This window comes from Coffea arabica, chromosome 5c (genome assembly GCF_036785885.1).
Source record: "Coffea arabica cultivar ET-39 chromosome 5c, Coffea Arabica ET-39 HiFi, whole genome shotgun sequence".
Classification (NCBI taxonomy): Eukaryota; Viridiplantae; Streptophyta; class Magnoliopsida; order Gentianales; family Rubiaceae; genus Coffea; species Coffea arabica.
The window spans coordinates 3,438,285-3,452,243 of NC_092319.1; the positions used below are offsets into that span (position 1 = coordinate 3,438,285).

Consider the following 13,959-nt stretch of genomic DNA (forward strand, 5'->3'; position numbering starts at 1 on the left):
TTCTATTTATTCTTGAGTTGAGCATCAAGATTGCCTTTGAGCACGAAACTTGGTTTGATATTGACCTAAAAAAAAAAAAGAAAAACGCAGAAGAATTTTTTTAACACATAGGTTTCATAACCTCTCCAGCGAAGATCAGTCTCTAACTAATCTATTATAACAAAATAATAATAATAATAATAATAATAATAACAATGTGCACAAGATCAAAAATTTTGGTATAGGTAATACTCTATAACTTAAAAATGGAAACGGTTAGACTAGTGCACACATGACTTACCGATTCTGTCTGTGGAATGCAGTCTCAAAACATTTACAGTGGCTTAATGGTGAAATATTTAATTTTCCTTTCAATGAATTCCAGGTGTTCCATGCATATATGGTGTTTTGACCTGTGATGACATGCAGCAGGTAAATTCATGAAATGTCTCTTTTGCTTAATACAACTCATTGAAAACTCATTGTGTTTTGCCGTTGTAATAGGCCTTCTCTCAATATAATTTAGTAGAATACAGCCATAGTAATGCTTGGAAAGCAGCTTCTTACTCAAGCAGTGAGGTATCAATAGTCCAAAATGCATTACTTCTAGAGTTAAAAATGGGAGTTGAACTCCATAATGACCACTGGTGGATCTCTGTGATATTGGTGGCTTCCCAACCAGAGTTTCACAGCAAGACTCTAAAATATCTAGCTTTTATTAGTTCTAAGTTGCATCTAGTTTATGACAGTGCATGTAGTTGTTGATAGGCTTCTAAATCAAATTCTGATTGATCATTGCTCATAATCTTGTCCTTCTTTAGGTCATGATGAGTAAGAAACTCTCGTGGGAAGAGTCTGTTTCTGCTGTCATAGAATATTTAATGGCATGATGTTCATTTTGTATCTTGGGTCTGACAAAATAATGAGTTATGTCATATTTTAGAAATAAAAGTTTCTGATCTGCATTTTCCTCTCTAATAACGTCTATTCATGATCCAATACCAAGGATGGATTTGTTTCCTTTGTATTGCAGATTGAAATGGCTTCTTTGTTTGAACACCATCAGAAATTTTAGGAAGCAGGCGCTGTCGACCAATATTAGAGCTTTGTACTGTTGTAATTCTCCTCTTTTGAACCCTTCTCACCATAGGATTCCTTACTCCAAAGATTTTGTGTTGTAATTCCCTGCATGCATTCAGTCGTGGGCTACATTGGGTTGTTAGACAGAAGGAGCAGGATCTTTAGTATGATCTGTAAATTATAATTAAGAAATAAATTCTAGATTAACATACCTTGAGATATTGAAGACATTTTGGAAAAGAATTTCACAACCCTTTCAGCAACCCTTCCAATCACCAAAGTTGTAAGCTATAACCCTTTGCTGTCTAGCCTTCCCTCACCTGACTCTCTATTATGTTATTGTAGTGATGGGTAAAAATAACGAATGTCAGAGTGGTGAGAGGGACCAAGAGCCCTAGAGTATTTATAGAGTCACAATCCCTCCCATCATAGAATTGTGATAGACTCTAATTACTTTAGATATATGATACTTTATTATGATAAGATACAGCTTAATAATCACTGTAATTATCAAATAAAAATACCACATATAATACGTCCACATACAACGAATACGGGACTCCCTACTTTCTCGAGTCATCTATTCTCATTAGAATTCTGTAATTAGTTATTCATATGGTTATTTATCCTTCTAATTAATGGGAGTTATCTTGATAATATCATATGTGGTCATGTAGGCCACATAAATATTCTAACATTCTCCCACTTGGACAAATGACCACATAAACAATAACCGTACAGAATTAAATAAATAAAGTAGAGTGGCCACAACATTTAATTATGTTTATCCCACACTGTCATTAGAATGAATCATGGCGGTCATATGTCAATTTGAATATATTTCCTTCCATGTATCACAATTCTAACAACTTAATGTAGATAAACCTAATGAGGAAGAAATGGACAACAACTTTGATGTCCATTTAATGGTCCAAATATTAATCCTGTGCATAATTCTCATGACAATGTGCACAAACAATAGGATTTAATATTTTACACTTATATGTCCAAACATCAATAATAGCAAAACCCCATTGAACTTATATGTTCGCAAAATCTTTTGGCACCAATATTCCATTAATGGGTATGCTCAAATGGACACCTTAAATTTGACATATTTAATAGAACAATGTAATACATGATTCACTTTAATGTGCTTAAATCCATTAAAGCACTTACTGTTCTATAAAGATATAATAGGGGAAAGTCTCAACAAAACATAATGGACTTAATTATCCACAAATAGTTAGAAATATAATAGCAACTATACATTAAGCTAATGAGTTCTTTATGAGTCATATGATCGTAACAACAACTTAGCCGGCATCCTTAAGTTGTAACATTAATGATCATAACTCAAATCTAACGAACTCAAGTAGTTGCAACTATTTCGTCATTAATATTCTAACTTTTTCTCAATTGACTCAATTTAACTCCCACTTTTCCTTATATACCTTAATAAAAGTGTCAAAGTTGAATGACCAATAGTACAAAATTGACAAAATATAGGCCAAACAATGAGTACTTAATTATAGTATTATAGCATCCATATAACTTGCAATTATTTCAAAATATAATAAACAATATTTCAATCTTAGATTCTTTAAAAAAGACTCTTCAGTGAAGGCTAGATGAGATAGTTCAAAACATTCATTTTCTATCTCTATTAATACCAAATAGATGAAAGGTATTACATATATCCTTCACTTAATAGTTCTAGATAAGAATTACTTATTATCCAAAATATTGAAGAAATTTTTATCTATATACAAACCAAATACACGTTATGCCCACTAATCTTAATGTGTAATGATTTGCTAATATCATTCTTCTTAAAACATTACAAAGAATATATTAGGAAAAATAAATCATTAATGGGATATCAATTTGGTTTAGATAAAAATTCTCTATCACTTGTAATCAATAGGCCATATTCTCTTTTAGAGAAACATAAGGTAGACATATGTTATAGAGATATATAAATCACATCTAGTTTAACGTAGCTCGAACATAATGAACTACAAGTGCCACAACCAATATCAACAAAAACTCTAATTAACATTATAAGAGGTTTACTGCATTTGTACTCTTTTAAGTTGAGTAAGTCACCAACAAATATATCTTTATATCATTTAACACCACCAATATCTCTTAATAATTCTGATAGACCATACATTACTAGTAGTGTTAAACAACATCTTCCATTGTAGCACTAAACTTAAATGTAGTTGTGAAAATATCTATATACCAATTAAGCCTAAAAACACACATAAACTCTTGAATTTATAAACATAGATATTAGAAACTTTACTAGAATTGAGAATTTCTTGACTCCCACTATTTCCTCAATAATTTGACTAGTGGGTTTATAATAGAATATTCATTATATGATCTCTCAACTAGAGTCATGTTGAGACAATTGCTGGAAATTTAAATTCCACTTTAAAAGCAATTAATCTCTATAACATAATGGTAAAGTGTATGATTCATCTTACCTTTCAACTCTATCATTTGAGTTAGATCACTTATTCTTTTTTCTCAAAATCAAGTACTTCTAATATAAAACAGTTTTGCAACATATGACAGTATAGTCCATGAAAATAATCATCATTTTTTTTAGTGCATTTAGCTTCTTTAAGAATTGATTACACATTCCCACATAAGCTAAATCATCTATATGTTATTATTTTAGCTTCCTTAAGTGTTGATAATATATCCCCACGTAAGCTAAAATATCTATCCAATCCAAAACATAAATGAAATTCTTAACAATAATGGATGGATGCACCAAAACATAAACAATGATATTTTCAAGATTTCACTGGACAAGAGTAAAGAAAAATTCAAATAGCTATTTATTATGTCCAAAAGCATTCATTTCTTGATACAAACACATAACTCAAATTTTGTCAATTAAGCATTGTACATTCTTTATCAATGCCATCTATCAAGAATTATGGACCCAGGACATTCAAATTGTCCCATTATAACTTTATTTTCTACCTTGTTGATAAGAGTTTATTTTACGTATTTTTAGTGTGTTTTATTAGTTAATTTTGGTTTGATTATTTAGTTTTATAACTAAAATAACTAAGGTTTTGGTAAAAAACTACATGTTATGTTAAAATGGCTAAACATTGCATTTTATGGATTTTTATGGTAAAATCTTCATATTTTGTAGGTTTAATGATTCAATCATCAAATGAAGTGCATTGAAAAGATATTTGGATGATTGAAGATGGATTAAAGTGGTGAAAATAAAATATGAAGTGTAAAAGGAAAAAATGCAAGAAAAGTCAGGTTTGACAACTCTGACACGTTTTGGTATTTTGACTATATCTGGAGCTACACAGATCGGATCAAGGTGATCTTGGTACCATTTTGAAGCTAAGAGATAGATCTAAATTCGGTATAAAGACATCAAAGTCCAATTCAGCCGTTTTCATAGTGCAAAAGTTGAAATACCGAAATTCAACTCAGCTGTCCAAAGTGGAAAACAGAGCTCCGACCAGTCTATAGTATTTCGGTCATATCTCAAGGTAAAAAGCTCCAATTTGGATGATTCTTGAAGCATTGGAACGCTAACTCAAAGGGCTACAACTTTGGTGTTTTGCACAAAATCCAGTTCGGCCTGCATCATGGAGAAAATTGCAGTTGAAGTAAGGACAAAGTGAAAACGCGAGTGCACAAAACGCGAGTTGTAGCCGCGTTTTTTATAGGCGCGTTTTCTGGCCGAAATTCTGCAATTTGTTCAGTCAATTCTCTTGTGTTCAGACTACTTTCCAGCTATAAAGTTGCAAGTGAATTCGGTGCACATGCTTCAGAAGACAAAAAGAGCATACAATATGGCATATTCCAAGTCAAAAGTCATTGTTTTTGACTTCCTTAACAAATGGAGAATTGAGAATGATTAGAGCAGAAATTTTGGGACTAGAGAGGAGATTTTTCATCAGCTTATATGAGAGGCATTTGGGAAGACAGTAGAGGACATACGGGAGAGAGCTTGAAGAGTGCAAAAATGTAGTTCTTCCATTTCCTTAGTGTAGGATAGTTTAGCTAGTGTAGTTCATCCACTCTTGTATATTGCTAGACTAGGATTAAGATAGAGATGAAGAAGGCAAGGTGATGAGCTCAAGTGACATGGGTTACATTCCTTTCCAACTCTTTATCTTTTATACTTGATTCCAAATTTAGTTAATATGCAAGTTCTGGATTTTGTGTTTAATATGTGTTTCTAAAGTTTATACCTTGGGTTTGGTTGAACTTTCTATAATTGTTAGTGTTTATTATTTGGTTATTTGATTGCTATGATTTGAGCAAGTTATTTAGCACTTTGGCTTCTTAAATCATGATTAATCTGGTACCATTAATTGTGATTATCTAAGGTGTTGTTTCTGCAATGAAAATTGAGATTTAACACTAGTTCAAGAAGTGCTAAACATAGGGAGTACACTCACGAAAGTAGAGGTGCACCTATGTGGTTTTTAGTGATTTATTTCATGTAATTTCACTGAAGAAATGAACTTGTAGCTAATTTCATAACCATGAGAATAGGTATGGATTAGTTATAAGTATAATTGATTCACTACGAAAGTAGGATTCAAATGCATAAGGAAATTACACCATAATTAGCCTAGATGTAGTATTCAATGATCCAAATATAGCACTTGCATGAGTAGTTAGGGATACCACAACCTAAGGAGCTTTTATTTGTTATTTTCTATAATTTGAGTAGGTAAAATTTGTTATAATTCATTGATAGTCTAAATAATAGAGAAGTTTTAGTAGTACCGGTAATTGTTCACTCTTCCTTGTGGGATCGACCCGATATATACCCTAAACTACTAGTTGATCTGTATACTTGCAGTGAACGGGTGTAATTCGGTATTTTTTAGCTTGCACGTATGTAAAATACCCGTCACTTGTATACATTTATATCTCTATTTCTTGTACAAATATTTTTTTAATACAAGAACAAAGACATTAAATTTGAGTGGTTATCAAAATAAGATAAGTAAATATCTTTAACCACTTCAACTTGGCAGAACATAATTCACAAAATCTCGTATTATAACTACTAAGAGAGTAAACTCTTTTCGTCATCTATAACAATCTGACCAGTCAACTTTCTGTAATGTAGACTAAATATATGCCATGATAAAATTTAAAAACATACAGTCTTGTATTTTATCAAAAAACATTTATGGAGACAAATTTCAATCTCCTATGGCAAACTTAATAAGTTTACATGAATAACACACTTAATGCCAATATTGTTACATAAGACAAATGGAGCTTGCTCGATTTCATACGTCATTTGAAAATCTAGAAATATAAATTTATTATTTTAAAAATCCTATTGAATAATCAATATTAAAATTGTATTCAGTAGTTATTAATTTTAAAATAAGCGAATCTAGATTGCGACAAAATATATTTTGAAAAGAACTTTTCATTATGGGTAAAAATACTCCACTTGTATATTTGTAAAGGTGTCAACAATGTGAATTGTGTAACATAAGACAATTCATCTAGTGTCATTCATAGTCATAAAATGAGGGATTCCATTAAATTCTTTCAAAATAATTTTCAATCATAAAGACAAATCTTTCAATGTTTTCCTGACTAGATAAGGACAACATATATTTATTTTAATATATATTTTCATCCTTTATGAAAACATTATTGTCTCTATTTGCATTTCCACATTTATGAGACATAATATTAACTTTAAGTGTCTCGTCTCTCAAATTTAAACTACTCTTATTCTTTCACATACACATGGTTAAGTGTCAGCAATAACCATATTCTTTAACGTGTATTATAAAAGATTTTTGAATAGTTCAAAGTTTCAAAAGAGAATTCAAAATGAAATGCTCAAGAAATTATCAAAAAATCAATCACGGGATTTACCATAAATAAATCAGCAGTTTGCACCTCAAATTCAAGAATTAATTCACACTATTTCAGAGTCAAAACAAAAGGTGTTTTAAGGTGTTTAGTCAAAATTATACTATAATTCCACAACCACCTTTATGGAAATTTTGACTTTAATCACTTTAAGGGTAATAACCATACATCTTAATATGAATACAACATTTAATGAGCATATTAATAATATTAATTGCTCTAACTACTTGAATCCAACCATTATATTAGCACATACACATTAAAGTGAGATTCATACTCACGTGTGCTAATTTAATTTTGCACCCAAAATCAAGAGAACTGAATAATATGGCTAGCATAAGAGAATAATTACAAATTATTGGAATCAAATGCAAGTTAAAAACAAGAATACTAGCATAAGGTGTAAGGATGCTATTTTGTCTTACTATAAAATAGTAAATCTAAACTCATATGCTAAAACAATAAATTAAAGAAATAGTTTTAGCCTCTGGGCATAGAAAATTTCCTAATTTAATGTCTAGCAAACCAACTTGTATAATAGATTTACTAAATAATTGAACATTAGGTGAGTAATCCATTGCATCATCGTATCCTACCTTTGGGTTGAATAACGACATGCCAGTGATTCACTCCATAAGTGAGAAACTATTATTCACTTATAAAATCAAAACAGAAATATTATATTCAATTGGGCAATTTTACAAGTAAGTGACTATTATTCACTTGTATCAGAGAAGTTATACACCTTTAGGTAATATAACAACTACTTCATGAATATAGAAATATAATACCTTTGGGCAAATTATAATTCTATAACCATGATTTCACATGAATATAAATAACCATGTAATAAACTTTATCATAATTAGGTCACTTTGGTGACAGCTAATTAATCATCACTATCATGTTTATCTAGGTTATTTAACCTCAGGCTGCCCAAGAATATAACTATATTAGTTTAATTTGTACTAATTTGAAATTTTACCAAATATAATTGAGAATTCTAAAATCTCAAATTGTCCTAGTACAAATTTAACATGGGCTCCATATCACATAGGTCTTTCATGAAATCACAATAATACTTGTTACTTTGTGCGTACAATAATCTCAAATTTTATAACATAGGGGTAGTAGTTGATATACCATATAATTATTGCCGAACAACTACTTGATGTTCGCAGGAACCAGTTGTTCTAGTGATAACGCATGCAAGTATCATTGTATACTAGTAAGTAGTAAGCGATTAAACCGGTCACATTAATTTAATTTATTCATAAAGGCAGGCCGGGAATGGTTGATCATCAAATATGACTGCTACTACGTGGACAAGTTCAAACCATTTTCTACTGGACCCTTGTCCTCAACAAAATCTCCGCTACATGAAATCCAATCTTAACCAGAAAAGTCCCACAAAGATTTCACACAAAACTTGGAAAAATTAATTGCGGACCGTATATCATTATTATGTAGACAACCTATGCGAAGAGGCTCAAAACAATCATCCAATGTCTGATGCTTGTCCACAAGTGTATCATAGACGCAAATTTGATTAGTATCAATGTAATGATACTAAACCAACCCATTAAAAATTGTTTTGAAATAAGCATGTGCTAGAACTTCAAGTATGATTGGTCTAACTTGGAAAAATGGTGCAAAAGTTACGTGTAATACACAAAACACCAAAACTGCTACTCCAATTATGAACACGGAGCCAAATTCAAGCAGTTTCATTTAGGACCAAAGAAACCAAAAAAAAAAAGATCCTCAATTCTAGACCAAGTCATTATAAATGGAATAAACAAATGATGAGATGCTACCAACATAAATATTCTACCAATGACTTGCCTAGCGATGCAATTTTTTTTTTTTCTCAATCAGACAACGATAAGGTAGTATAAAGCTTTACAAGATAAGAATCAATTTGAGTTAATTTATAATTCTTCTCGTTTAGATCCTGTTGGGGAAACCGGGTATTTTCCCACTCAAAATTACAACTAGTGATTAAACCGATTCAGTAATTCCCAGGCGTCAAAACAATCTCCTTAGACAGAATTACCATTCCAAGTAAATTCCCAGGAAAGGCTGGAGGGGTCACAAGCGGTCCCACTTAAAACCCAGTCTCCTAGACAGAACTTACGTGCACGGTGTATTATCACAACTATATCCGTGTATACATAAATAATACGTACACACGAATAAGAAAATACACCCAAGAGAATCGTATAATACACTATAAATAAACCCGGCAAATATAGACAAATATATTGAATACTATATTACAATAGAAAAGAAACTAATAAATAAATGCGGAACAAATAAAAGAGATAAGGAAAGAACGCACCCGAAAAATTGATAACGGAGTTCGGCCAATTTTGCCTACTCTCCGAGCACCACTCAAGCAGCCTGCTTTTATAAATTTTGGGAGAAGAAAGACTTACAAAAGAATTACAAAATCCTTTTTGGTGTAATTCTTTTGTTTTCTTTTTCTTTTGGTACATTTCAATTGGGAAGCTTGAGAGCTAATTTATAGCTCTCAAGCAACCTCTCAAATGCTAAGTTACCCGATGTGGGACTAAGAAATGTTTGCCAAAAATCAACAAATGTGGGCTATTTCAAAGTCAATATTTTATGCTTTGAATTCAACAGATCCAACTCCCCTTCATCAGCAGGAGGGATGGCTGGCTGAGCGTCAATCATCAATACGCCAAAAACCATTGCAATTAGGAAATCACCGGAATACCACCCCAATCGACTAAACAAGAATTCGGCGGACCAATAACATACCACAATTAAGACCCAAAAGTCGTAGGGAGCGTGTAGGACGGAAACGAAATCAAGTGCCTTTACTTGAGATTTTCATCAATGCATCGAAGTTGCAATTGTTTATCAAATTTTATGCAAACCCAATAAAATTACTAACATAATAGATTTACAAATCATAAACATCAACCCAAAGCTCTGATACCAAATGTTAGACATAAGGAGCAGGATCTTTAGTATGATCTGTAAATTATAATTAAGAAATAAATTCTAGATTAACATACCTTGAGATATTGAAGACATTTTGGAGAAGAATTTCACAGCCCTCTCAGCAAGCCTTCCAATTACCAAAGTTGTAAGCTATAACCCTTTGCTGTCTAGCCTTTCGTCACCTGACTCTCTATTGTGTTATTGTAGTGATGGGTAAAAATAACGAATGTCAGAGTGGTGAGAGGGACCAAGAGCCCTAGAGTATTTATAGAGTCACAATCCCTCCCATCATAGAATTGTGATAGACTCTAATTACTTTAGATATATGATACTTTATTATGATAAAATACAGCTTAATAATCACTGTAATTATCAAATAAAAATACCACATATAATACGTCCACATACAACGAATACGGGATCCCTACTTCCTCGAGTCATCTATTCTCATTAGAATTCTGTAATTAGTTATTCATATTTATTCATATGGTTATTTATCCTTCTAATTAATGGGAGTTATCTTGATAATATCATATGTGGTCATGTAGGCCACATAAATATTCTAACATGGGTTACATGGAATATTTGTTGGGATTTTTGGAAACCTTATATAACAGTTTCTTCTATACTCTCATGCACTACGTTGGTTTCTAATTTGATGTTTGTAGGAATTTTTGTCAATTTGTAAACAAAGAGTGCCAGTTTCTTGTCGAGCTTGGTAACTTAAGTAGCAATCTAGTAGCATTGGGCAAGGTTCTGTTGTTTCTTTGGGAATTCTTTCATAATTCGATTTTCTGGAAGCTGAATCGGAAGTACCAATTTTGCTTCTCCAGAGATGGAATTTTTGATCATGTAATGTCTACTTGAGAGATATGACTTCAATTATGAAAGCCATTAGGCTAGGGCTGCCCTATTTCACGGTAAAAATGTGAGTTTTATGGATTAAATGATTTCATGGTCTTTATAGAAAGAATCAAAATACAACTAACTACTGGAGTTGAATATAAATACAATGAAATCTGATGTGTTAAAGTCTATTTTATCTTCAATCAACTTGAAGATAACTAATTACATGTCTGAAATTTTCAATTATTTTTTAAAAAATGTTTCTATCAGGAAGGGGTATGATTAGGAAACAGGGATAGGGAAGACATATTTTCAACTAAGTATTGAACATATATAATAGTGAATGAACAAAGGGTGATATTCAATTCTGGAATTTGGATAGTTTGTTAAACTAGTTCATATATGTGAAGTATGCAAATAATTGATTTATTATGATATGTCTTGCAAACCTTCCGGTTCAAAATTCTGCTAGTTGTAATTTTGTCTTGTGAATGAAATTGTCAAGATTTATTATGATATTTTGTTCTACTCACCTTATCCCTTCCCCGTTTCTTAAATCTCATTCCTTCCCTTCTTAAAAAAATTTAAAAAAAAACTAATTAATCCATTCACTTTTAGAAGAAAGTATTATTAACAAATCATTGTCATGATTACTACCAGAACTATCACTGCTGCTACTACTATTAAAGTATCATGAGTTTTGGTGCCTTTAAGTGTACATGCACTTTTGTAGTGTGAGTTTTTGTTATTCCAATTATCTATGTAAACATTTTTTTAAGAAAGGAAACAAGATAAAGAATAATTTGTCAACTTGTTAACTTTTAACCATTAGAATAAGGATTAAATTTTTATACACTCATAGTGTAGTTTTTTTTTATATTACTAACAGTTTTGGATGTATGCTTCATGTGTATTATTGAATTTCAAATTTGAATTCATATTATTTTTAAAATAATACCATAAAATTGGTGCACTAATAATAGATTGTCAATAATACACTATATAGATAAGCATGAAGCACAAACTTTCTTTTTTATTAAATGTACAGAAACTTACATACAATAGGACAATAATAATTTGAAGAAATAAAGACGGGTTGTTTATCCACTTGAAATTCAATCTAGAAATTTGTAAGGTTACAGACTCTTTCAACAAATGATTTTGAACAAAGCAAGTGGATGTGCATCTTCAACCACGTTTACAATTATTTGAAATTTTACATGAACCCAAGTGAAAAGTTGGCGTAGAGGTTGATCCCTCAATGCCATCAGAAAGAAGAAAAGGGGAATATTAGAACAAAGATAAGTACTTATTTAGTGGTGATTCATGTTTCTCTCCAAGACTTCTTGTCATCATATCTTATGTTCAATAAATATTGGGGTTAAACACACTTTGCCCCCTAAACTTTAGAAGTAGTCACACTTTATGACTTTCAATCTTAAAAGTACACATTTTGCCACCATAAAGGGCAGTCAAATTTAAAAATGCATAAAAAAGTGGGTGCAATAACACTTGGATTACTGGAGCTGTGCTAAGCACTCATCAACTATTTCCTGTTTGATAATGCTCGATCAGTAGATTTGATTCCCTCATTTAGTTGTTTCTGTTCCGCTTATACTCTTGTCCCACTCAATTGAAGCAATAGTTGTGGTGAATCTTTTTTAGCATTCTTTGGTTTGCTTATAAGTTGCATCAGGCTATTAAATGGTATTTTCTTTGACAAAACAAAACAAAGTATGATTGCTACTATTTCACCCTTGTATTTGTAGCTTAATTGTAACTGACATTGGCTAGAATCCATTATTCTCAGCTTTAACGGCCCCTAAAATTGTTACTCCAATATCATAGATCAACTGTGATATTATTAGTTATTCGTGTGGGAACGTCCTTGGTGTTTAAATCAACCTGCTCATAGTTGTGATCCGATCGAGTGTTCCATATGATGCACAGAACTCTCACTGCCAGTAAAATTGACAGGGGTCGAACCTGTGCAATAATAAAAATAAAACCTAACTACCACTAAAAACAGTCAATAATTAATCCTAGGTACTGGAGCAGGGACTCTAGGTGTGTAATGGGTTACTTGATTCACCCTGTTCCCGAAGAGTTTGCTTAATTCGATATATTAGAATTAATTAGTTGAAAAAAATTACTAAATAATAGACAATGACAAGTAGGGTCGTCTCCTCAGGGACTGTGGATATTTGTCTCTTTTAAATTCCAATTAGTAAAGGGAGATTTTATCGGAATGAAACTAAAAACAATTAAACAATTCAACTAAAAATAAATAATTAACTAGCATGAATATAGCAGGAATTAAATCAAGAATAGATAAATTCTAGCCAAGGATACAACTACTCAGACATAGTCCACTTACCCGATCATTGATGCAAGGGAGGTTCACTTAATTTATTAATAGGCTAGTTATAGTCGCCGACGAACTCTAATGATCAATTTTTCCTTAATTTATTGATAACCAAAGTAGGATAATTGATTACCCCTAACCAGAAAATACTCCTAGATACGACCGTGGGAATTAATTTTTCAATTGCATTAAGATCTAGAAAAATCTAACCCCAATCAATAACACGCTACGAGGGTTATTTAAATTAGATTGCACGCTCCCTTAGTGTGTAAACACGCCAGTTACCACTAATATTAATCAATCAAACAATTACGGATTTAATTGACTAATTTGGTAGGAGATTAATAAGTCACATTGAACATCGAGACCTTGACATCCAATTAATAAAATAATCCCATGAAAATTCAAATAGACAACGTGTAAATATTAACAAATTAAGAAACGCGTGAAAACTAATTAGATCTTACAGATATTCGGGACTGTGCCGTCGAGTTGATCTTTGACTAGATGAAGGGCTAAGCCACGCCGCATAATTAAATCTCCACGCAAATTAATTGATTGCAAAGGCATCAAGTTTTTCACTAATAAGCGAGGAATAAAAGATGTTTTTTCCGTTGGAAAATATTGTCGAACAGTAGGCGTGCGCCTGACAAGGAAAAAAAGAAAATTAAAAACTATCCTAAAAACTCCACACACCAAGCCTCCATACGCCCGTCCCTTTTCAAAGCCAAAAAAAAAGACTCATGCTTCTTATCTCGTGGGCCCCGTCGAAATTGAGAGTCAAACTACCAGGAGAAAAACCTGTCGAA

At 31.8% G+C, this 13,959-nt stretch overlaps 1 long non-coding RNA gene across 2 annotated transcripts; it reads right to left on the bottom strand.

Annotated features, from left to right (window-relative positions):
• Window positions 1-431: 431 nt before the first annotated feature.
• LOC140007626 (uncharacterized) lies at window positions 432-9,450 on the bottom strand. Of its 2 annotated transcripts, none has more exons than XR_011814929.1 (2): window positions 1,272-9,450; window positions 432-1,164 (listed from the first exon to the last, which is right to left on the bottom strand). It is a non-coding gene; the product is annotated as an uncharacterized lncRNA (long non-coding RNA). The 2 variants fall into 2 exon arrangements; XR_011814928.1 differs by having other exon boundaries at window positions 432-1,185.
• Window positions 9,451-13,959: the final 4,509 nt, after the last annotated feature.